This window comes from Eubalaena glacialis, chromosome 5 (assembly GCF_028564815.1).
Source record: "Eubalaena glacialis isolate mEubGla1 chromosome 5, mEubGla1.1.hap2.+ XY, whole genome shotgun sequence".
Classification (NCBI taxonomy): Eukaryota; Metazoa; Chordata; class Mammalia; order Artiodactyla; family Balaenidae; genus Eubalaena; species Eubalaena glacialis.
The window spans coordinates 95,726,218-95,754,087 of record NC_083720.1 but is presented as its reverse complement, the minus strand read 5'-3'; the positions used below and the strand labels follow the sequence as shown (position 1 = coordinate 95,754,087).

The following is a 27,870-nucleotide window of genomic DNA, read 5'->3' as shown; positions in this document are numbered from 1 at the left end:
AGGGAAGTAAAGTGGCTCAAGGACTCTGCAGTGGCCTTGCCAAACTTTCCTTAGAGTTGCACTCAGTCTAAGAAGCTTCCATGCAACCTTACTTCTTTCCTCTGGAGTTAGACATGCAATGCAGACTAATGGCTCTCTCAGCCTCACCCGGCTGCTACACCATTTTCCCTGATAGGCACTTTCTCTAATAAATGTCTTGCCTGATGTCATCTGTATAGTGGGCCCATGTCACATTCCACAGAGTGTCTTCATGGTTCAGATCTCTTTGAGCCATATTGCAACCCTCTGGCGGCCACTCTGACCATGCTGCTGATTGCAATGTTCGTGTCCACTAGGTTTCTGATGCTTATGCGCTACCTCCTGCCTCTACTGTTTCAGAATCTGATCATGGTCTTTGCTCTCAGTGGTGCCAGTCTTGTAGTGGCATCTCCATTTGTCACCTCTGGCCTACAAAGGCAGCCACCACTGAATTTCTTAGAGATGCTGATGCCCTTCTCATTAGCTCATACTCAATGGTTTGGTAGACAGTGTCTCCTCCGTGCCATCCTGTGAAGCAGTTTAGGCCAGCTGAAACTCTTCAAAGGATTGACATCTTTTTTCTCCTACTTCTACATCTGGTCATAAGGGACCCTGATGCTGCCTAGGGTGTGACCTGAGGGTAAGACACTAGTGCAACAGTGATGAGGTCTGGGCTATCTGTTTTGCTGCTTTGCCTTCAGCTCTGTTCATGCTTGATCCTGGAGTACCATTCCATCTACCCAATCTAAAGATTTGTGGGTTCTGGTTTAACACAATTTATGAAGGGCAGTGTTGCTGCATAGTTGCTTGGTATAGCATATTCAGATGCTCCATCTGCATCAAGGCCCAGTAGCAAGCCAGAAGCTGTTCTTCAAACAAACAGTGTACAATTCTTGCTGTAAATGACCTTGTCCAGAACCCTAGCAGTCTGCATTGTGATTCTCCCATTGAGACGTACATGAATTCCACATGACATCTTTCTCACCCAAGAAACTTCCTTTGAGGTAGAGTACCTTTTCTCCCTAATCAGCCTAGCCAGCCTAGAACATCCCCAGCTGGGTTATGTTGTGACTGAAATCTACTTACTGAGTATAGATCTGGAGCGGGGTGGTCAGGGTTCTGCATCATCATGAATCCCATTAATGGGGAAGACTGGATAAGTTCTGCAGGATCATGGGTTCTGAGGAATGCAGGGATTTGAAGATGACCCCATTCTGTCCCAACTAGGACCCTGACCTTGGCATTGCATACTTGCCTAGCTGAGAAGTGAATCTTCTTCAGAGCTCTGCTATATTTATGATTAAGTCCAGAGCCTAGTCCTCTGTTTTCTCTGGTTTCTGGTGAAGGAGACAAGAGCCTCTTTAGATGCTATAAAGAAGCCCTCTGGCTTAGCTTTTAGTTACTGATTAAACACTCAACTTCTTGTTATTTTTCCAAAATACCAATTGCGTTTAGCAAGAGCCACCTAATTCCACTGTACATGTGGTCAGTATTTCCCCATACTTTTCAAACACCTGATCCAGTGCACCTGCTAGTTCATTTCCTTCCACTTCTCCATCAGCAAACATTTTAACAATTTCAACCTTTTAATAATTCAGCCTTGTGTCAGGAGTTATCAGTACTCCATGCATGATCAGTGAGGGGGTCTGTGCTAGTTTTCTAGAGCTGCTGTAACAAATGACCACAAACTGCATGGCTTAAAACAATAGAAATTTATTTTTTCATAATTATGGAGGCTGGAAGTCCAAAATCAGTGTGTCAGCAGGGCTATACTCCCTCTGAAGGTTCTTGGAAAGAATGTTTCCTTGCCTCCTCCAGTTTTTGATGGCTCCAGATGTTCCTTAGCTTGTGGCAGCATCACTTCAATCTCTGATCCCATCTTTACCTGGCCTTCTGCTCTATGTCCTCTTCTCTTATAAAGAAACCTGTCTCTGGATTTAGGGCCCACCTTAATCCACCATGATCGCACCTCAATCCTTAACTAATTCCACCTGCAAAGACCTTATTTCCAAATAAGGTCACATCCTGACGTTCTGAATGAACATGAATTTGGGAGGTGGGTGTGCAGTATCCAGCTCACTACAGGGTCCTTCTGGCCAGCTGGCTGGTGACAACCCAGCTTCAGGATCCTTTCTTAGCACTGACTTTCTTGGATCATTCCTGGCACTAACTGTTGCAGGTTGGGTCCCCAGAAAACCGCCTCTGAGACAAATAATAGTGTACAGGAAGTTTATTAAATGTTGCTCTTAAGTTGAACACATGCGGAAGGGATGGATAGAAAGAAGGATTCAGCAGAAAGGGAATTTGGACCACCGCATGGTTACACAAAGACCTCACCAGACTCGACAGGAATCTCTGAAGCTGAGGTGACCCCTTATTGTTGTTCTCAGTTGGATCAAGCGGGCAGAGGCGTCAATGAGTAGGATAATCAGTCACTGAATGTGGACTGTTCTAGGAAGGGGCTGTGCACTCAGGCAAACTGCCTCTCTTCAGGCAAGACATGAAGACTGATAGCTAAGTGTTCTCAGTAGTAGGTGAAAAGTACTTCACTCCTGAAGAGGTGTCTGGGTGACATGGGACACCATCCACTATACCTATCATTGATCAAGACTGAATTAACTTATTTTTATAAAACTATTTTAGACAGACTACTGTTTTTATTCCCAGAAAGATAAACCAGAGGGAGAAAAAAGCATAAGAACCCTTGAAAAGAAATAAATCTTAGTTGGATGAGATGACTGAAGGGAAGTTTTGAGACATACATTTTGGAAGATGGAGGGAACACTCACCCAAAGTGGAAGCTCCTCCTTCTGAAACCTGGAAGAATGGAGATTGCACTCTGGTGATTGAGTTTAGGGGAGGGATGTGGGAGATGCTCCTCTCTCTCTCTCTCTGATCTACCAGTCTGGAAGAAGAGTATATGTTCTCATCTGTTCTGCTCCTCTATACCATCAACTTTTCAGGGGCTAGACCTTGTTAGGGAGACCTGCCAGAGTCCAGCTCAGCTTGTACTGAGTGGGTGAATTTAACTTTGGGTGCAGTATTTGCAAGTCTTTTTGACCAGAAACCTAAATTGCATTTCTCCCAACAGCTTTATCAGCTAAAAAGGGAGATTTTTTGACCTCCACATCATCAACTCCTCTCTCTATGTCCCAACCTGTTCTGAACTCAGGTAAAGAAGAGTGGTTACTATTCATAGGGCCCTCCCTCAAACTCCAACATGGTCATCAGTATTAGTGAAGTTAAACACTTTCACTAGAACAACATTTTGGAGTTTCAGAAGTGAAAAGGAAAGGAAAGTTGCATCTCAGTCCAAAAATAACCATGTGTATCCATTCAGAGTGCAGGCAGAGAAAATTGAGCCTTCTCCTGCTTGAAAAGCCGACAGGGACTTAAAAGGGTGTGAAATGATTTACAGAATTGATGAGAGAAACAGACTCTAAGGCAAGCTTCCAGATATGATTCCAAAAGACAGCACGGAATTTTTTAAAAAATACAATTGACATAACATTATAATTAGTTTCACGTGTACAACACAGTGATTTGATGTTTGTATATATTACAAAATGATCACCACAGTAGTCCAGTCAACATCCATCACTATACATAGTTACCAAGAATTTCTTTCTTGTGATGAGAACCTTCAAGATCCACTTTTCTAGCTACTTTGAAATATGCAATACAGTATTATTAACTGTAGTCGTCATGCTGTACATTACATCTCCATGATTTAGTAACTTTATACCTGGAAATTTGTACCTTTTGACCCCCTTCACCCATTTCACCCATCCCCACCTCTACCTCTGGCAACCACCAATCTGTTCTCTGTTTCCATGAGCTCAGGTCTTTTGTTTGGTTGGTTGGTGTTTTTAGACTCCACATATAAATGATAACATATGGTATTTGTCTTTCTCTGTCTGACTTATTTCACTGAGCATAATGCCCTTCAGATCCATCCATGTTGTTGCAAATGACAAAAATTTATTCTTTTTTATGGCTGAGTAGTATTCCATTCTATATAAATAACATATCTTCTTTACCCATTCATCTGTTGATGGACACTTAAGTTGCTTCCATATCTTGGCTATTGTAAATAATGTGTCTGTAAACATGGGGGTGCATGTATCTTTTTTGAATAAGTGTTTTCATTTTCTTTGGATATATACCCAGAAGTGGAATTGCTGGGTCATATGGTAGTTCTGTTTTTAGTTTTTGAGGAACCTCCATGCTGTTTTCCACAGTGGCTACACCAATTTACATTCCCACCAACAGTGTTCAAGAGTTCCCATTTCTCCACACCCTTGCCAATGTTTACTATTTGTGGTCTTTTTCATGATAGCCATTCTGACAGGTATGAGGTAATATCTCATGTGGCTTTGGTTTGCATTTCTCTGATGATTAGAAATGTTGAGTATCTTTTCATGTATCTGTTGGCCATCTGTATGTCTTCTTTGGAAAAATGTCTATCCAGGTCTTCTTAAAGAAGACCATTTTAAAATTTGGTTGTTTGTTTTTTTCAAGTTGAGTTATATGAGCTGTTTATATATTTTGGATATTAACCCCTTATCAGTAATATCATTTGCAAATATTTTCTCCCATTCCATAGGTTGTCTTTTCATTTTGTTGATGGTTGCCTTTGTTGTGTAAAAGCTTTTAAGTATAATTAGGTCCAGTTTGTTTATTTTTATTTTTTTTCCTTTGCCTTAGGAGAAAGATCCAAAAGAATATATTGTTGCAGTTTATGTCAGAGTGTTCTACGTATGTTTTCTTCTAGGAGTTTTATGGTTTCCAGTCTTATATTTAGGTCTTTAATCCATTTTGAGTTTATTTTTTGTATATGGTGTGAGAAAATGTTCTAATTTCATTCTTTTACATGTAGCTGCCTAGTTTTCTCAGCACTACTTAGGGAAGAAACTGTTTTTTCCCCATTGTATATTCTTGCATTCTTTTGTAGATAAATTGACCATAAGTGTGTGGGTTTATTTCTAGGCTCTCTATTCTGTTCCATTGATCTATGTGTCTGTTTTTGTGCCAGTACCATACTGGTTTGATGACTGTAGCTTTGTAATATAGTCTGAAGTCAGAATGCATGATACCTCCAGCTCTGTTCTTCTTTCTCAAGATTGTTTTGGCTATTTGGGGTCTTTTGTATACCATACATATTTTAAAATTATTTGTCCTAGTTCTGTGAAAAATGCCCTTGGTATTTTGTTGGGGATTGTATTGAATCTATAGATTGCCTTGGGTAGTATCATCATTTTAACAGTATTAATTCTTCCAATCCATGAACACAGTATATCTTCCCATCTGTTTGTGCTGATTTCAATTTCTTTCATCAGTGTCTTAGAGTTTTCTGAGTCCAGATCTTTTAGCTTCTTAGTCAGATTTATTCCTAGGAGATTTATTCCTTTGGATGCAGTTATAAATGGGATTTTTTCCCTAATTTTTCTCTTTGATAGTTTGTTGTTAGTGTATAGAAATGCAACAGATTTCTTTATATTAATTTGTATCCTGCAACTTTACTGAATTCCTTGATGAGCTCTAGTAGTTTTTTGGTGGTGTCTTTAGGATTTTCTACGTATAGTATCATGTCATCTGCAAGCAATGACAATTTTATTCTTCTTCCTTTCCAATTTGGAGTTTTTATTTCTTTTTCTTGTCTGATTGTTGTGGTTTCAAAAACTATGTTGACTAAAAGTGGGCATCCTTGACTTGTTCCTGATCTTAGAGGAAATGCTTTCTGCTTTTCACCATTGAGTATGTTGATAGCTGTAGGTTTATCATATATGGCCTTTATTATGTTGAGATATGTTCTCTCTATACCCAATTTTTGGAGAGTTTTTATCATAAATTCATGATGAATTTTGTCAAAAACTTATTCTGTATCTGTTGATGACCATATAATTTTTATTCTTCAATTTGTTAATGTGGTGTAGCACATTAATTGATTTGCAGATACTGAAAAATTCTTGCATCCCTGGGATAAATCCCACTTGATCATGATGTATGATTCTTATGTATTGTTGGATTCAGCTTGCTAATATTTTGAGGAATTCTGCATCTGTGTTCATCAGTGATATTGGCCTGTAATTTTCTTTTTGTGTGTCTGGACTTGGTGTCAGGATGATGTTGGCCTTGTAGAATGAGTTCAGAAACATTCCTTCCTCTTCAATTTTTTGGGAATAGTTTGAGAAGGATAGGTGTTGACTCTTCTCTAAACGTTTGATAGAGTTCACATGTGAAGCCATCTGATCTTGGACTTTTGTTGGTTGGCAGCTTTTTCAATTACTGATTCAATTTCATTACTGGTAATTAGTCTGTTCATATTTTCTGTTTTTCTTGGTTCAGTCTTCGGAGATTGTACAGTTCTAGGAATTTGTCCATATCTTCTAGTTCTGTTTTTTTTTGTTTTGTTTTTGTTTTTCATATAGTTCATAGTAATCTCTTATGTTCCTTTGTACTTCTGTGGGTTTGGTTGTAACTTCTTTTTCAATTCTGATTTTATTGATTTATGCTCTTTTTTCCTTGATGAGTCTGAAAAGAAAATTGATAAACCTTTAGCCAGAGAACCACCTTTTAGTTTCATTGACATTTTCTATTTTTAAAGTTTCTTTCATTTATTTCTTCTCTGATCTTTATGATTTCCTGCCTTCTACTAATTTTGGGTTTTGTTTGTTCTTCTTTTTTTAGTTCCTCTAGGTATAAGGTTAGGTTATTTATTTGAGATTTTTCTTGTTTCCTGAGGTAGGCTTGTATTGCCATAAACTTCCCACTTAGAACTGCTTTTGCTGTATCCCATAGATTTTGGATCATTGTGTTTTCATTCATTCGTCTCCAGGTTTTTTTCTTCTTTGATGTCTTCAGTGATCCACTGGTTGTTTAGTAGCATATTGTTTAGCATCCACTCTGCTCATTTTTGAATTGGATTTTTTTTGCTAGTTTTATGAGTTCTGTATATATTTTGGATATTAACCACTTATCAGGTATATGATTTGCAAATATATTTTCCGATTCAGTAGGTTGCCTTTGATTTTGTTGGTTTCCTTTTCTGTGCAAAAGCTTTTTAGTTTGTTGTAGTTCCACTTGTTTATTTTTCTTTTGGTGTCAAATCCAAAAAATCATTGCCAAGACCAATGTTGAGGAGCTTATTATGTTTTCTTCTAGAGTTTTATGGTCAGGTCTTACAGTCAAGTCATTAATCCATTTTTAGTCAACTTTTGTGTATGGTGTAAAAACAGTGATCTGGTTTCATCTTCTGTATGTAACTGTTCAGTTTTCCCAATGCCATTTATTGAAGAGACTGTCCTTTCCCCATTCTATATTCTTGGTTCCCTTGTCATAAATTAATGACCATACATGAGTGGGTTTATTTCTAGGCACTCTATTTTGTTCCATTGATCTATGTGTCTGTTTTTATGGTGATACCACACTGTTTTGATTACTGTAGCATTGTAGTATAGTTTGAAATCAGAGTGTGATGCCTCCAGCTTTGTTCTTCTTTCTCAATATTGCTTTGGCTATTATGGGTCTTCTGTTGTTCCATATAAATTTTAGGATTGTTTGTTCTAATTCTATGAAAAATGCCATTGGAATTTGGATAGGGATTGCATTGAGTCTGTATATTGCTTTGGGTAGTATGGAGTTTTTAATTGAAATATAGTTTATTTACAATATTATGTTACTTTCAGGTGTCCTACATAGTGATTTGCCATTTACATACATTATGTAATGATTACCATGATAAGTCTAATAACCATCAGTTCCCATACAAAGTTATTACAATATTACTGACCATATTCTTTATACTGTGTATTACATCCCTATAGTTTATTTATTTTACAACTGGAATTTTGTACCTCTTAATCCCCTTTCCTATTTTGCCCAATTGTCCAATCCCTAACCTTCTGAACTACTCATTTGTTGTTTATATCTATGAGTCTCTTTTCATTTTGTTTTGGTTTTTTGCTGTTGTTGTTTTTTAGATTCCACACATAAGTGAGATCATATGGCATTTATCTTCATCTGTCTGACTTATTTCACTTAGCATGATACCCTCTAAATCCATCTATGTTGTGGCAAATGACAGGATTTCATTTTTTATGCTAAGTATTTTATATATATATATATATATATATTATATATATATATATATATATATATATCACATCTTCTTTATCCACTCATCTATCAGTGGACACTTAGGTTGCTTCCATATCATGGCTATTGTAAATAATGCTGCAATGAATGTTGCGGCACATACATCTTTTTGAATTAGTGTTTTTGTTTTCTTTGGGTAAATACCCAGAAGTAAAATTACTGGGTCATGTTGTAGTTCTATTTTTAATCTTTGAGGAACCTCTGTACTGTTTTTCATTATGGTTGCACCAATATACAAATCCCACCAACAGTGAACAGGAGTTCCCTTTTCTCCACATCCTTGCCAACAACTTTTATTGTCATTTTGATGACTGCCATTCTGAGAGGTGTGAGGTGGTATCTCTTTGTGGTTTTGATTTGCATTTCTCTGATGATTAGTGATATTGAGCATCTTTTCATATGTCTGTTGGCCATTGGTATGTCTTCTTTGGTAAAAAAGTGCCTATCCAGTTTAGTTTGATGTAGTCCCATTTGTTCACTTTTGCTTTTGTTTCCCTTGCCTGAGGAGACAGAAAAATATTGCTATGCCAGTGTCAAAGAGTATTCTGCATACGTTCTCTTCTATGAGTTTTATGGTTTCAGGTCTTACATTTAAGTCTTTAATCCACTGAGTGTATTTTGCATATGGTGTGAGATACTCTTCCAATTTGATTCTTTTAATATAGCTGTCCAGGGTTCCCAACACCATTTATTGAAGAGCTGTCTTTTCCTTATTGTACATCCTTGCCTCCTTTGTCATAGATTAATTGGCCCTATAAATGTGGTTTTATTTCTGGGCTCTCTGTTCTGTTCCATTGATCTATGTGTCTGGCTTTGTGCCAGTAGCATACTCTTTGGATTACTATAGCTTTGTAGTATAGTCTGAAATCAGAGAGTGTGATACCTCCAGCTGTATTCTTTTTTCTCAAGATTGCTTTGACTATTCAGGGTCTTTCCTGATTCCATACAAATTAGAATTATTTGTTCTTTTCCTGTGAAAAATGCCATTGGTAGTGTGATAGGGAGTGCATGGAATCTGTAGATTGCTTTGGGTAGTAGGGTTATTTTAATATTCATTCCTCCAATTCATGAGCATGGTATATTTTGCCATTTGTGTGTGTTGTCTTCAATTTCTTTCATCAATGTCTTATAGTTTTTAGGATTACATTTAAGCAATGAGGTGAAAGACCTGTATACTATGTTACTTTTTTGATGGAATTATAAATGGGATGGTTTTCTTAATTTCTCTGACACTTTATAGAAATTCATCAGACATTTTTATATTGATTTTGTACCCTGCAACTTTACTAAATATTAGTTCTAACAGTTTTTTGGTGGAGCCTTTAGGATTTTCTGTATATGTCATATGCAAAAAGACAACTTGGATGTCTTTTCTTTTTCTTACCTAATTTCTCTGGCTAGGACTTCCAATACCATGCTGAATAAAAGTGGGAAGAGTGGTTACCCTTATCGTGTTCCTGATCTTAAGGGAAAAACTTACAGTTTTTCACCGTTGAATATGATGTTAGCTGTAGGCTTATCATATATGGCATTTTAATAAATTGAGGTACATTCTATTTGTTGAGTTTTTTTAAATGGATGTTGAATTTTGTCAAAGGATTTTTCTGAATCTATTGAGATCATATGATTTTTATCCTTCACTTTAATGTGGTATATCACATTGATGAACTGAATGGTGAACAATCCTTGCATCACTGAGATAAATTCCACTTGATCATGGTGTATGATCCTTTTACTGTATTGCTGAGCTTGGTTTGCTAATAATATTTTTGGTAAGTACTTTTGCATCTATATTCATCAGGGCTATTGGCCTATAATTTCTTTTCTTGTGGTGTCCTTTTCTGGTTTTAGTATCAAAGTAATGCTGGCCTGGTAAAATGAGTTTGTTAATCCTGTCTTCTGCTTTATCTAGCCTGCTAGTGAATGCCTCTATTGAATTTTTCAGCTCAGTTATTCTTCAGCTCTATGATTTCAGTTTGGTACTTTCTTATATTTTGTTTCTTTGTTGAAATTCTCATATCATTCATACATTGTTCTCCTGACTTTGGTGAGTGTCCTTATGACAATTACTTTGAACTCTTTCTCAAGTATATTACTTATCTGTTTCACTAATATTTTTTCCTGAGATTTTATCTTGTTCTTTTGTTCAGAATATATTCCTGTTTATTTTGCTTGACACTCTGTGCTGGATATGCATTAGCTGCATAAACAGCCACCTCTCCCAGTCCTGACTGTCCTTGTATAGGAGATTAACCTTATCATATAACCCATACCCTAATTCTTGGTTGTTTTTCAAAACTTTATGAATGCCCAAGCAGCAACATGGAGGGACCTAGAGATTATCATACTAAGTGAAGTTTAAGTCAGACAGAGAAAGATAAATATCATATGATATTGCTTATATGTGGAATCTAAAAAAATGATACAAATGAACTTATTTACAAAACATAAATGGACTCACAGACATAGAAAACACATTTATGGTTACCAAAGGGGAAAAGGGGGTGGGATAAATTAGGAATTTGGGATTAACAAATACACATTACTATATATAAAATAGATAAACAACAAGGACCTATTGTATAGCACAAGGAACTGTATTCAATATCTTATAATAACCTATTATGGAAAAGAATCTGAAAAAGAACATATATGTATAAACTGAATTACTTTGCTGTATACCTGAAACATTGTAAATCAAGTATACTTCAATAAAGAAGATAATTTTTTTAAAAAACTTCCCAAACCTAAAGAAAGAAACAGATATTCAGGTACAGGAATAACAGAGGGTCCCAAAAAAGATGAACCCAAACAGACCTACACCAAGACATATCATAATTAAAATAGCAAAAGTTAAAGAGGATTCTAAAGGCAGTAAGAGTCATATAAAAGGGAACCCCCATAAGGCTATCAGCTGATTTCTCTGCAGAAGCTTTGAATATATCATGTCACCCCTTTCTGGCTTGCAAAGCCCTGAAAGGGAGAAACCTACAACTTAGGGTACCCTACCCAAAGGAGAGATAAAGAACTTCTCAGACAAGCAAAAATTCAAAGAACTCAGCAATACTAAACCTACCCTAAAAGAAATAATGAAGGGTCTTCTCTAAATGGAAAAGAAGTAAGAATATACAGGAAACGGAAAATCCCAATAGAAAAAGCAAATATATAGTAAGGATTGAAGATCACTTAACACGTTATTGACCGGAAACATAGTAATACATCTTTTGTTACCCGAATGTTATTGACCAGAGACGTATCAATACATTTTTAGAGTGATACAATTAACATCACCATGCGAAATTGTTAGAGCTTAAAATTGGTCGAGTTCATTATACAACTTATAATTGTCATAGTCATTCACATTTTGCTCCGTTAGGTTTTTGTTCCAACCTTGTGTATATTATAAACGCAAGTTTATACCATAAAATTTTCAAAAACGACACATCACGAAATTTTGAATGAAGAAGAATTTTATGCAGATGCTTTCTCTGATTGTCCGAGTGACATATATACTAGCGTCTCAGAAGATAGTTCTTCAGAATATAGTTCTGATTCAGACGATGTGAATATTAGACCAAGAAAAAGACAAAAAACCTTAGTGATTGATTCTGATACGGAAAGTGAAAATGAAACTCACGGAGCTGGAGAATGAGCCTTTGCTTCTATAGAAGAGTGGATTGAAGACAACATTTCAGGAAAATTAGAAGACTTTACATATGTGTCAGGTGTAACTATTGAATGTAATAACCCACAAAGTGTGTGTTAGTGAAATAACAGAATTAATTTTTGGTAATGACTTTTTCAAATTGGTTGCTTCTCAAACAAACTTGTATTACCAACAGAATGAAAAATCATATAAAAAGTATGATAAGGCTTTAAAATGGACTGATGTAACCAATAATGACATGAAGAAGTTTCTTGGATTAATTATTTTGATGGGACAAATAAAGTCACACTGGAGAGAATACTGGTCAACTGATCCCTTATTTAAAACACCTATCTTTCCAAAGATTATGACAAGAAGGTTCAAACAGATAATGACATTTCTTCACTTTAACAATAACTTGGAAACTCCACTTCCTGCAGACAGAATTTCAAAGTTAAACCTCTTTTGGATTATTTTCTACCAAAATGTCAGTCGATCTATGTACCCAAACAAGAGCTATCACTTGATGAGGCAACGATAATGTGGAGAAGATGACTCAGATTCAAAACCTATAATTCTGGAAAACTTACAAAATATGGAATTTTGGTCAGGATGGTTAGTGAAAAGTGAAACTGGATGTATATGCAACCTTGAGATTTACACAAGTGAAGGAAAGAAACTGCAATAAACAATATTATCAGTCCTACAATCTTATCTTAGTTCATGTCACCATATTTACCAAGACAATTATTACAACAGTGTGTCCACATCTGAAATATTGTTGAAAAATAAAACCAGAGTTTGTGGGACTATAAGAGAGAATCGTGGTCTACCAAACCAATTAAAGGAGAAATCTAAAAATCTACAGAGGGGAGAAATGACATTTTTATGTAAGAGAGAAATGATTCTTCTTATATGGAAAGACAAGAGGCCACTCCGCATGGTGACAACTATTCATGATGCCTCCATAGCATCTACAGGAAAGGAAGACAGGAGGACTAGACATCAGATGACTAAGTCCACTTGTATATTAGAGTATAATAAATGTATGAAAGGAGTTGATCGATCTGATCAATATCTGGCAAACTTCAATATCCTCTGGAAAACCTGAAAATGGTATAAGAAAGTGGGTTTCTATTTGAGTAATTGCAGTTTATTCAATGCCTTTAAAATGTATTGTAGCCTAAATGCACAGAATAAAATGACTTACAAGCAATTTTTTTTAGCAGTAACTAGAGAATGGTAACTGACCATTCTGGTGAATGTAGTGGTAGTTCCACCCTGGTCCTTCTTGTGGCATTTCTAAAAGAGCCCCCCACAAAGATCCACCTTGTCGACTATCAGGTAAAATAAAAGAACATATTCTAGAGGAAATAATACCCACAGGAATAAAACAAAATGCTGCTAGAAAGTGGAGACTCTGCTCTTCCGGGGAAAACACAGTGAAACATGGTATATTTGTAACAGATGTTCTGTTCCCCTACACAGAGGTGCCTGCTATACTGCCTAACACACTCTAACAAAATATTAGAATGCTTTAGTAAGACACATACAAAGTTTCAAATAAATACGTTAAATGTAAAAAAAGTTGTTGATATTTACTCAAATGCAGGTGTTTCAGTATTCACTTATGTAACAAATCACTAGCCATAGGTATTAGTTTCTGCAAAAATCCCCCAGTCAATAATGTGTTAAGTATGCCAGTACATACATTAAAAGACAAAAAATATTGTAAAAGCAACTATAACTACAGTAAACACTAAAAGGATAAACATGAAGATATAAAACATGACATCAGAAAAATTGAGAGAGGAGAGTACAAATGTAGATCTTTTAGAATGTGTTTGAATTTGAATATCAGTTTAAAGCAAGTAGATATAATTATGGGTCAACACATATGAACCCATGGTAACCAAAAATCAAAAACCTACAGTAGACACACAAAAAACAAAAAGAAACCCAAGCATACTACAAAAAAAAAAAATCAAATGACAGTGAGAGAAACAAAAAGAAATGAACAGAGAAGAACTACAGAAACACCTGGAATACAAGTAATAAAATAGCAATAAGGACATACCTATCAATAATTACTTTAAATGTCATTGGTCTAAATTCTCTAATCAAAAAACATAGGTGGCTGACTGACTGGATAAAAAAAATAAGACCCTTCAATATGCTGCCTACAAGAGACTCACTTCTGGGTGAAAGACACACAGACTGAAAGTGAGGGGATGGAAAAAGATTTCATGCAAATAGAAACAACAAGAAAGCAGAGATAGCAATTCTCATATCAGACAAAATAGACTTAAAATAAAGGCTATAAAAAAGACAAAGAAGGACATTATATAATAAAAGAATCAATACAAGAAGAGCATATTACACTCTTTAATATATACACACCCAATACAGGAGGACCTAAATATATAAAGCAAATACTAACAGACATAAAAGGAGAAATTAATAATACAACAATAGTAGGAGACCTTAAACACCCCACTGACATCAATGGACAGATCATCCAGACAGAAAATCAGTAAGGTAACAGTGGTCTTAAGTGACACAATGGACTAGTTGGACTTAATTGGTATCTATAAGACATTACATCCAAAAAAAGAATACACATTCTTCAAGTGCACATGGAACTTTCTCCAGGATATATCACATCCTAGAGTCACAAAATAACCCACAACAAATTTTAAGAAGATAGAAATTATACTAAGCATTTTTATGACCACAGTGGTATGAAACTAGAAATCAACTACAGAAAAAAAAAATGGAAAAGTACAAACACAGACTACACACAGCATGCTACTAAAAAACCAATGGGTCAATGAAGAAATCAGAAAATCAGAAAATCAGAAAATACATCAAGACATAAAAATGGAAACAAGTTTCCAAAACCTATGAAATGCAGCAAAAGCAATTCTAAGAGAGAAGTTCATCGCAATTCAGGGCAATATAACCTACCACCTAAAAGAATTAGAAAATAACAAGCAAAGCCCAAAGTCAGCAGAAGGAAATAATAAAGATCAACAAGGAAATAAAGAAAATGTAAGTGAAAAAAATCAATAAAAGAGATCAATGAAACCAAGAGCTGGTTTTGGGAAAGATAAAATTGATAAACCTTTAGCCAGCCTCACAAAGAAAAGAGAACCCAAATAAACAAAATATGAAATGAAAGAAACAACAACTGATATCCCAGAGATACAAAAAAAATCATAAGAGAATACTATGAACAGTTGTATGTCAACAAATTGGCAACTTAGAAGAATGTACAAATTTCTAGAAACATACAGCTTGCTAAGACTGAATCAAGAAAAGACAATTTAAACAAACTGATCACTACAAGTAAGATTGAATTTGTAATTAAAAAAAAACTCCCTGCAAACAAAAGTCCAGGACTGGACAGCTTCTACCAAACATGTAAAGAATAACTAATACCTATCCTTCTCAAACTATTCCCAAAAATTGAAGAGGAGGGAACACTCCCAAATTCATTTTACAAGGCCACCATCACCTTGATATCAAAACCACACAAAGACACTACAAAGATATTGGCTTGTAATTCTTTTTTTTTTTTCTGATGACTATAGATGCAAAAGTCCTCAACAGAATATTAGCAAACCGAATCCAACAATACATAGAAAGGATCATACACCATGATCAAGTTGGATTCAGCCCAGAGTCACAAGGATGGTTCAACATACACAAATCACACAATGTGATACACCACATTAACAAAAGATAAAAATCACATGATCATCTCAATAGATGAAGAAAAAGTATTTGACAAAATGCAACATCCATTCATGATAAAAACTCTCATCAAAATGGGTATAGAGGGAACATATCTCAACATAATAAAGGCCATTTACGACAAACCCACAGCCAACATCATACTCAAGCTGAAAGCCTTCCCTCTAAATTCAGGAATAAGACAAGGATGTCTACTCTCACCACTTCTAGCATTTGGAAGTCCTAGCCACAGCAATCAGACAAGAAAAAGGAAATGTATTCAAATTGGAAGGGAAGAGGTAAAACTGTCACTATTTGCAGATGACATGATACTCTATATAGAGAACCCTAAAGTCTCCACCCAAAATCTATTAGAATAAATCAGTTCAGCAAGGTTGCAGGATATAAGATTAATACAGAAATATGTTGTGTTTCTATACACTGCAGTAAGTCCCCTACATACGAATGAGTTCAGTTTCGAGAGCGTGTTTGTAAGTCCAATTTGTTGCGAGTCCAACAAAGTTAGCCTAGGTACACAATCGGCTACATAGTACTGTACTGTAATAGATTTATAATACTTTTCATACAAATAATACATAAAAAACAAACACAAAAAATAAACATTTTTCATCTTACAGTACAGTGCCTTGAAAAGTGCAGTAGTACCAGCTACATCACCTCCACTCTTATGCTTGCTTTGGGATATCCTGGGCTTGAAATAAAGATATTGTACTGTACTCTATACAGTACTATACAGTAAAGTACACAAAAGCACAACCACTTGTAGAGAATGCACACATGTGACAATGTATGCCAGACACGTGAACTAACTTACGTGACTGGACATGCAAATGCACTTTTGCATCTTTGAAAGTTCACAACTTTAAGGTTCGTATGTAGGTGACTTACTGTAATAATGTAATATTAGAAAGAGAAAGTAAAAAACAATCCCATTTAAAATTGCATCAAAAGAAAAAGACCTATACTCTGAGAAGTATAAATCAGTGATGAAAGAAACTGAGAATGTTTCAAAGAAATGGAAAGATATTCCATACTCTCAGAGTGGAAAAATTAATATTGTTAAAATGGCCATTCTACCCAAAACAATCTACAGATTTAATGTGACCCCTATCAAAATGCCCATGACATTTTTCACAGAAATAATAATCCTAAAATTTATATGGAACCACAAAAGACCCCAAATTGCCAAAGAAATCCTGAGAAAAAAAGAACAAAGCTGGAGGTATAATCCTCCCAGACTTCGGACTATACTACAAAGATACAGTAATAAAAACAGCATGGTATTGGCACCAGAACAGACACATGGATCAATGGAACAGAATAGAGAGCCCAAAATAAACCCACGCACCTATGGTCAAGTAATCTATGACAACGGAGGCAAGACTATACAATGGAGAAAGACAGCCTCTTAAATAAGTGATGCTGGGAAAACTGGAGAGCCAGCCACGTGTAAAACAATGAGATTAGAACATTCCCTCACACCATATACAAATATAAACTCAAAATGGTTTAAAGACCTAATGTAAGGCCTGAAACATAAAACTCTTAGGGGAAAACAGATGGAACACTCTGACTTAAATCATAGAAATATTTTCTTGAATCGGTCTCCTAAGGCAAAAGAAATAAAAGCAAGATTAAACTAATGGGACCTAATTAAACTTAAAAGCTTTTGCACAAAGGAAATCAGACGAAGTGAAAAGACAATCTATGCAGTGGGAGAAAATATTTTCAAATGATATGACCAACAAAGGGTTAACATCCAAAATATACAAACAACTCATACAACTCAACAACATAAAAACAAACAACCCAATAAAAAAAATAGGCAGGAGACCTGAATAGACATTTCTCCAAAGAAGGCACACAGATGGCTAATGGGCTCATGAAAAGATGCTCAACATCACTAATTATTAGAAAAATGTAAATCAAAACCACAAGGAGGTATACCACCTCATACCGGCCAGAATGGCTATCATCGAAAGGTCTACAAATAACAAATGTTGGCGAGAATGTGGAGAAAGGGAACCATCCTGCACTATTGGTGGGAATGTAAGTTGGTGCAGCCACTATGGAAAACAGCATGGAGGTTCCTTAGAAAATTAAAAATAGAACTACCATAGCAATTCCATTCCTGGGTATATATCCAGAAAAAATGAAAACACTAATTCAAAAAGATACATGCACCCCAATGTTTGTGGCAATGCTAGTTATTGGGTTGGCCAAAAAGTTCATTTGGATTTTTCATAAGATATTCGGGTTTTTCCATAAGATGTTACAGAAAACCCCGAACGAACTTTTTGGCCAACCCAATACAGTAGCCAAGACAGAAGCAACTCAAGTGCCCATCAACACATGACTGGATTAAGAAGATGCTGCATATATGCAATGGAATATCACTGAGCCATAAAAAAAGGAAATACTGCCATTTGCAGCAGTGTGGATGAACACAGAGAGTATTATACTTAGTGAAATAAGTCAGACAGAAAGACAAAAACTGTATAATATATGTGAAATCTAAAAAAATACATTTGAATGTATATGCAAAACAGAAAGACTCACAGATATAGAAAACAAACTTATGGTTACCAAAAGGGAGAGGGAAGTGGGGAGGGAAAAATTAGGAGTATGGGATTAACAGATACAAACTACTATATATAAAATAGACAAGCGATAAGGATATACTGTATAGCACAGGGAATTATACCCATTATCTTGTAATAATCTATAATGAAGTGGAGTGTGCAATACTAAATCAGTATGCTGTACACCTGAATTACAATATTGTAAATCAACTATACTTCAATTAAAAATAATAAAATTTTTACAAAAGGACAGTAATGGATTACAATCCATTGAATAAAATTGTAGAAGTACATACTGATATTAACATATGAGAGAGAAGGAAATGCTTTCCCTTACAGTTGAGTATCGACTAATAAATGTAGAAGAAATGAGGAAAATAACAAACCATTTGGCAACCATTACAATGCTGATTGGTTCAAGTGGGAATTATCAATGGATGTTAAGGCTGGTAGATAGAAATTTGAAACTAGGCCAATATCCCATGTCTTATTAGAAATCTTCCCACAAAATACTTCTCAATTATGAAGGACACCAGAAGGGGGAAATGGCAGGCTTCTCCACCTGTAATTCAGACCCCAACTTGAGCAGGTTATCAAGGTTAACATAAGCAGTAGTGGGATGGGTCAATGTCATGTGCCTCCTGATGTGATACACTGAGAAGAACACAGCATCACTTCTGGACAGTAGTTTTCTATCAGTGTTGATATCCTAATTTGGATGGTTGCATTGTTGCTTTATAAGTAAGAGAGGGTCTTTGTGTTCCAGAAATATACACTAGATTTAGAGGTGATGGGGCATCATGTTAGCAACTAGCTTTCAAGTGGCTCAGAAAACAAATAATGGCAATAGATATTCATAAAGAGATGCTTGCAGAGCAAATACATTAATAATTGGGGAATCTTGATGATGGGGATATGCTGTACTTTACTGTCATTGCAATTTTTCTGTACATTTGAAATTTAAAAATTTACTAAAATACCTTTTTAAAAATCATGTTTATAATATAAAATGGTTTGATTGGCATTTTGGCAAGGAGTTGGGAAAAACAACTGCATAGATTTCTAGGTGGGAAAGTATATAAAAGTGCTGTTTCTTATGGAGCGCTGTTTGTCACTATCAAATTTTAAAATGCATATACACTTTGACCCAATAATTCTACTTTTAGGAATTAACGCTACAGATATATACACCTATGAATATGGGATATACTTCAAGTTACATGAAATGCAAATAATCAAGCACAAAATTGTGTGAATATATGACCATTTATGTGAAAAAGGAACCATGCATACACGTTTACCTATAATTACTGATAATATCAGAGAATAGAAAAGAAGCTGGATGGCTAGGTGAAGTGGTAGGCAAGATACTTTGCCCATCATTCTAAAAGTTAAAAAAAAACAAAAAACATAGATATAGGAGAGGTGGAGAATTGAGGCTAATTTTGGAATTGGTCTTAGGTTCTACCTCTTCATGGGAGGAACCACAATTTCCCCATTCCTTGGATCTGGACCTTGGCCAATTGAATGTGGTAGAACTGACAGTGTGCCAACTCCAAGCCTAGGTATTAGACCCATGCAGTTGTCATGAGAACTTGCCCAGGGAATTTGGTTGGAAGATGAAATACATAGAACAGAGCCAGTAACACCAGCTGAGACCATTCTAGACTAGCCAACAGCAAGCCTATCACCAGAGTGAGCCCAGCCAGGACCAAATGAATTGCCCAGCTAAACCCAGCAGAACAACCCAGCAGACCCATAGTCTTGTGAGTATAATAAATGGTTGTTTTAAGCCACTAAGTCTGGTGTAGTTTTTAATGCAGCATTAGTGTGGCAACAGATTATACCCAGCATGAACCCCTTCTTATTGGGTCCTGTGTGAGTCTTGGTATCTAACAGAGCTTACCTCCTGCTACAAACCTAGACATCCAAAGGTATATTCAACTTTTCCTTGCCATCTTGGTAACCGGGCATGGGCACATGACCTGGGCTCTGTTAATCAAATGCTTGTATATGAAATTTTGAATCCACTTTGCTGCATCTACTAATTAAAGTGTCAAAATTCTCTAGTGTCCTCATTTCTTGGTGTTGCTTGTTTCAGATTCATTGATGGTGGAATTGCCTGCTACGTGAGGTCCTAGCACTGATGCCTGTATCTTCAGTTGTTTCTCTGGGGAGTTTTCAGCTCTGCCTCTATTTATACATTTTCTGAGCCTGATCTTTCTGCTCCTGAAAATGAGAAGGTTTTGGGCAGTTCATGGAATTAAGTTTATTTTCTGTTTACAGGGGCCAGCGGGCCATTTTGTTTTTAAGCTGAACATCATTCATTTAGACTTTTGAAATTGATTAGTCGGGAATCTGCTGGTGTGGACATAGAATAGAGCTTCACGTTGGTGAAGTTAGAGAAAGAAGGTAGGGGAGAATTTTAGGAGTGGGGATGGTATTAATGTGCCTCTACATTATTCCCCTTTGAAACACAAACTAAGAGATTAGCTCAGTATATCTCAATTACTATGATATAGTACAAGCAAAATAGAGATCATTCATTGTGTGCCTTTGCATTGAAAATAAATTACACCAAGACTCAAGTCCTAGCAACCTTTTACATTAGGAATGACCAGGATTCAAGCTCTGAACTTTATCCCTAACCCATTACTTCCTTAGGTTTGTGGTTTATAAGTTTTGACCACTCTCACACTGTCCTGAAAAGAAATTTAGAATCCCAAGTATTAGTATACTTAAATGCCTTCTATGGTCCCTGAAAAAGTGCCTTGGATATGGATATATCAAGTAACTCAGGAAATCTTGAATCAGACAAGAAATTGGATAACTACCAATTTTCCCATCTCTTGGCTGACCATTGTCTCCCAATTAGTTTGAGACTCAGCAGAACTAGGACCCTGGCTAAGTTTCAGCTGGCATTGATTCAATCTTTAAATCTCTCACATCTATCATGTCTCATTCCATAGCTTAGGCCCTCATCTCTCATCTAGATGATTACTGCAATGTGAGACAAGATTGGAGGCGGACAGACCAAGTTTTTAACAGGGGGCAGGCCTTCTGTGATTTGGTTTTTCTTACTTCCCACTGCAACTCCTGCCAATCCCAGGATAGAAAATAGACATTTGCCTGATTATACCAATTATTTTCAGAACGCCAAGCACTTACATGCTGTTCCTTATGATTAGCATGCCCTCTCCACTTGATAAATGTCCACTCATCCTTCAATTCTCAACTCAAGCATCACCCACTATGTCCATCTCGAAGTAGAGCTGACTCTTCACCTTCTCCTGCAGCCATGCTATCTATTTAACCCTATCCCTACCGTGGAGCATTGATTTCCTTGTTGTCTCTCCCATTGTTCAGAGTTCTCTTGTATCCCCAGGACATAGGCTATTGTACTAGAGTACTCAAATTATGCCTATGGGCAACCTTGGACAAATAGCCAAGAAAGAAACAAAGAAGGAAAAAGAGAGAAAGAGAGGGAGGGGGAGGGAAGGGAAAGGAGGAGAGGAGAAAAGAGAAGAAAAAAGAAAAAAGAATCTGAAGTCCCAGGGGCTCAATTCTCTATTCTACAAAATAATTGTAAATGTTCATCCTGCCAACAAAAATGTCCCTGACGTTTAAGAACCATACTTAGCAAAAGAGTGACAAGATGAAAATGCATGATAATTACTGCCTTGGATTTCAAAAATTATCCTCAAGAAATCTATCAATCACATTAGTAAGAGTCATTTCTTCCTTATTAACTATATAAGCTGAAAGGCTGGCAGGATTTCATGGAAATTTTATGATCACTGGTATCAGTCATGGTTTAAACCTGGCCTTGGATAAAGTTCTTGCCCTCTGGAGCTCAGTTCCTTGAATTGAAAGGATTGTATTACACTGCTAGGAATCTTTCTTTTTATATATATATATATATATATATATATATATATATATATATATATATATACACACACACACACATATATACACATATATACACACACACACATACACACATATATACACATCTATATACATGCACACACACATGTATATTTATACATATATATGTGTCCTTAAATAGTTTTGTTACTTTTCCAGTGAACAGGCTTACGGGAGCTAAAAACTGGACACAACCAAGATTTTCATTACATGGAAAAAAATCACAATGTCCATACTATCCAGTTTTATACAGCATTTAAAAAATACTGAAGTGTAACTATATACTGACTTGGAAACCTGTCCATGTCCTGTTTAGTGGGAAAAAATATTGAACATGTGCAATTATGATCTTATTGATCATTTTGGAAAAGATATCTGTATATAAGGAGGTACATATATGTGCATAAAAGTGCTTAGGGGAACAATCACCAAAACCAAAGTGTGTAATATATGAAGAGGGGGAGAAGACATTACAAGAGAAAAAGAATTTCAATAAACAATTCTATTTTGGTTGATACAGTCCATTCAGGATGCAATAACAAAAAACCACAAACTGGATAGCTTATAAACATATTTCTCACAGTTCTGGAACCTAGGAAGTCCAAAATCAAGGCACCAGCATGGTCACATAGAAACTGCCAACCAAGAATAGTTTACCCAACAAAGTTATGCCTCAGAAATGAAGGCAAGAGAAAGCTTTTCATAACAACCAAAAGCTGAGGGAATCCATCACCACTATACCTGCCTTAGAAGAAATGCTGAAAAAAGTTCTTCAAGTTAATATGAAAGGATGCTAACTACTAATATGTAAGGCTCGTGAAAATACACATTGCACTGGTAAAGCTAAGTATATAGTCAGATTTAGAATACTCTAATACTATAATATGATGACATATAACCACATAACTCTAGTATAAAGGTTAAAGGACAGACTCTGCCCCTCCTGACTGGCGGTTGGTGCCCTGTCACTGCCCGCTCTGGCCATGGCTAGGGCCCTTGGCTTGTAATTTGGCGACCAAATCTCCCGAGGCTGCACTGGCTGTGGCGACCCCACCTCTAGCGATGCGGCAGGCAGCAGGAGCTGGAGGGCCCATCGCAGGCCGAGACTTCTCCTGGCTGTGCTCCTTCCTGGCTACAGGTGTTGCCGGACGCTGTGCCAAAACAGGTGCTCCTTTAGATCAACAAAGGTTTTATTACCAGCTCACAATCACCATTACAAACATTTGGGAGTGTTTGCTGCATTGCGTGCTGTTCCCCAAAGGAGGGATACCTTGGGGATTGTATAAAGGGAATGGTGCAGTGATGATCCAAATCGTTCCCTGTGGTGCGATCCAGTTTATCGCGTTTAGAGCATTATAGAATATTAATTACTACAAAGCTGGGAGTTTCTGGTCTGTGCACAGATGAATGGCTGGATCGATGGCAGGTTTAACAGCAGTTATAGGTACTTAGGCTCTTCACGTGGTTAGAGTACGCCTAGCACTCCCGGTGAAAGGGGAACATACCTATACAGGAATTATTCATGCATTCAAAACAATTTATGCAAAGGAAGGTGCCTTGAATTTTACAGAGGCCTGATGCCTGCTGTATTAGGAACGGCTCCCCGTGCAGGTGTTTCTTTTTTTTTTTTTTACTTTTGGTGCCTTTCCCATGCTCCCACCCTTCTTCGCAGACCTTCAGACTACCCTAACGTCTGAGTTTTGAAAACTCACATAAACTTACATTATGGTGGTGCTGCTGGAGCAATAACACAGACAGTATCTGACCCATATGATGTAACTCATCGGTTAATGCAGTTAAGGACTGTTCTTCCAGAATTTGAAAAGTGCCATACCATGGAGGTGACTATAAAGTATGTCTATACGGCAGGGAATTCAGAAGGATATCATGGTTTCTCTCTTAATTACATTCACTGTGTTCTTTCTCAAGCAGTTGCTTTTACAGTACATGAACTTATGAAGCAGTCTTTTCTCCTCAACTAAAAAAAGTTGTTGTGATTTCTTTTCCTTAGTAAACTCTTTGAGGGAGAAATAAAATGTTAATTTGGGGGGAGAACATTACTTGAAGGGGAATATATACCCTGTCACAGGAAACCATGTGTATTTTAGCACTTGATTTTTTTATTCATCACAAATCGAAAGTGCTTACTTATACTTTTGGATGCCAAAAGTTATATCTTAGAACATTGAAAAAAATGTAAGCTGTTGCTGGCTAAAAATGTTATTTGGGGGCTTCCCTGGTGGCACAGTGGTTAAGGATCCGCCTGCCAATTCAGGGGACACGGGTTCGAGCCCTGGTCTGGGAAGATCCCACATGCCGCGGAGCGACTAAGCCCGTGCTCCACAACTACTGATCCCATGTGCCACAACTACTGAACCCCACACGCCTAGAGCCCATGCTCCGCAACAAGAGAAGCCACCACAATGAGAAGCCCGTGCACCACAACAAAGAGTAGCCCCCGCTCACTGCAACTAGAGAAAGCCCGCGTGCAGCAACGAAGACCCAATGCAGCCAAAAAATAATAATAAATACATTAATTTTTTTAAAAAGTGTTATTTGGAAGTAGAACTAACTTAAAATGGGATTCAAGAGGTTGCCATTAAGTTTACTTAAAAAACTAAAAGTAGAGCTACCATATGACCCAGCAATCCCACACCTGGGTATATATACAGAAAAGACAAAGTAAAAGATACACACACCTCAATGTTCAGCCCTGTTTACAATAGCCAAGATATGGAAACAACCCAAGTGCCCATCAACAAATGATTGGCTTAAGAAGATGTGGTGTGCGTATATATATATATATATATAAAACATATATACCTATATATGTATGTATATATATACACACATACAATGGAATTATTACTCAGCCATAAAAAGGAATGAAATATTGCCATTTGCAGCAACATGGATGGACCTAGAGAATATTGTTTAGTGAAGTAAGTCAAAGACAAATATTATGTAATATCACTTATATGTGGATACAAATGAGTCTATATACAAAAGAGAAACAGACTCAGACAGAAAACAAAGGGGAAGGGGAAAGGGAAAGGGAAAGGAAAGGGGGAAGGGATAAATTAGGAATTTGGGATTAACAGATACACACTAGTACATGTAAAATAGATAAGCAATAAAGATTTACTATATAGCATAGGGAACTGTATTCAATATCTTATAATAACCTATAATGGAAAATAATCTGAAATATATATATTCAGTTATATATATATATCTAAATCACTTTGCTATACACCCAAAACTAGCTCAATACTGTAAATCAACTATAATTTTAAAAAGAGGTTGCCATTAGCTTTATCATGCTATTCCAGTTTTAAATTGTAATCATGATTTTCAAAGACTCTGGCATCAGTTCTTATTATAAACGGGCTTGGTTATATTGCAGCAGAATCATGAGAACTGAAAATTTAAGTTATATGAAGCATGCTTAGAAGCCAACACTGAAGTATTATTATTAATATTGCTCTTCTTGTAATTCTGATCTACTGAATAAAAGGACACTTTCTCTTCATTTCTTAATAAAAATTGTATTTAAAAAGTAGCTGTGTAGAGACTCAACAATAAGAATTTTCAGGAATTGCACAAATGTTATTTCCAGTTACTGTGAGTGATTTAAATGTGTTTTTAAAAGTCAATGTATTGGGACTTCCCTGGTGGCACAGTGGTTAAGAATCCGCCTGCAAATGTAGGGGACACGGGTTCAAGCCCTGGTCCAGGAAGATCCCCCATGCTGCGGAGCAACTAAGCCCATGAACCACAACTACTGAGCCTGTGCTCTAGAGCCTGCAAACCACAACTACTGAGCCCACATGCCATAACTACTGAAGCTTGCATGCTTAGAGCCCGTGTTCTGCAAGAAGAGAAACCACCGCAAGGAGAAGGCCATTCACCACAACAAAGAGTAGCTGCTGCTCACCGCAGCTAGAGAAAGCCTGTGCACAACAAAGAAGACCCAACACAGACATAAATAAATAAATTAATTAAATAACATTTAAAAAAAGTTAGTGTATTTCCCAAAGGCAGTAATAAATACTGAGTATCTTTGCTCTTAAAACAGATTAGCATTATAGATTTGTTTCTGTTAAATTTTTTAGTATACACCAAATCATCTAAGTGGACTGTGAAATATCCACTAATATAGATGCGAACATCAAAGAACGATTCTAAGGTATTATGTCATGATACATCAACTAGTTCATCCCTGTAAAATAATTTTAGTGCAATGTAAACTTAAGTAGAAAAGTAAAATATGATTTGAATTGCTATCCTTTATATTAAAATGGTTTAAAATGTAAGAATTCCATTTATTGTGTTTAGAGTACTTTTTATGTTTTATCATAAGCATGATTAAAACACAAGGGGAACAGTTATGGTTCTGTCCTGAGAAACAGCAATTTGTAGAATAGTTTTCTAATGTCTTAAAAAATCATAAGTTGAAAGTCTTATTTCTGCTTCAATTTTTATTTTTTGCATAAAATATTTCTTGTCATACCTTGGTAAAAATTAGATGAACTGGTTTCACTTTCAAAGTTTTTATTTTAAAATAAATATGTACCTTTGTATGACTGATAAGTGTACACACAGGTAAAAATACATGTGTTCCTAGAACTATTTTGTATATTTTAATTTCTGGGCTACAAATGTATCTAAATACTGTCATCAAATCTCAAGAAAATTTAAATGTATAAAATAAGTATCTTAGGTTACCAATAAAAGGACTGCAGAGTTTTAAAATAAAATTTTGCATTCTATGTCTGTTATAGAATACATAGGATATTAAAAATAAATTTTATTCAAAAAGGTTAAAGAGGAGATTGGTTCAAGATGGCAGAGTAGAAGGACATGTGCTCACTCCCTCTTGCGAGAGCATGGGAATCACAACTAACTGCTGAACAATCATTGAGAGGAAGACACTGGAACTCACCAAAAAAGATACCCCACATCCAAAGTAAAGGAGCAGCCACAATGAGATGGTAGAAGGGACGCAATCACAATAAAATCAAATCCCATAACTGCTGGGTTGGTGACTCACAAACTGCAGAACACTTATACCACAGAAGTCCACTCACTGGAGTGAAGGTTCTGAGCCCCACATCAGGCTTCCCAACCTGGGGGTCTGAAAAGTGTAGGAGGAATTCCCAGAGAATCAGACTTTGAAGGCTAGTGGGATTTGATTGCAGGACTTTGACAGGACTGGGGGAAAGAGAGACTCCACTCTTAGGGCACACACAAAGTAGTGTGTGCATCAGGACCCAGGGGGAAGAAGCAGTGACCCCATAGAGACTGAACCAGACCTACCTGCTAGTGTTGGAGGGTGTCCTGCACAGGCGGGCATGGCAGTGGCTCACCGCGGGGACAAGGACACTTGCAGCAGAAGTTCTGGGAAGTACTCCTTGGCATGAGCCCTCCTGGCGTCTGCCATTAGCCTCACCAAAGAGCCTGTAGACTCAAATGCTGTGCTGCCTCAGGCCGAACAACCAACAGGGAGGGAACTCAGACCCACCCATCAGCAGACAAGCAGATTAAAGTTTTACTGAGCTCTGCCCACCAGAGCAACACCCAGCTCTAACCACCACCAGTCCCTCCTATCAGGAAGCTTGCACAAGCCTCTTAGATAGCCTCATCCAACAGAGGGAAGACAGCAGAAGCAAGAAGAACTACAATCCTGCAGCCTGTGGAAAGAAAACCACATTCACAGAAAGATAGATAAAATAAAAATGCAAAGAGCTATGTACCAGATGAAGGAATAAGTTAAACCTC

General features: G+C 36.6%; 1 pseudogene; it reads left to right on the top strand.

Moving 5' to 3' along the window:
* Window positions 1-225: 225 nt before the first annotated feature.
* Window positions 226-24,071, top strand: LOC133091818 (solute carrier family 25 member 16-like; annotated as a pseudogene).
* Window positions 24,072-27,870: the final 3,799 nt, after the last annotated feature.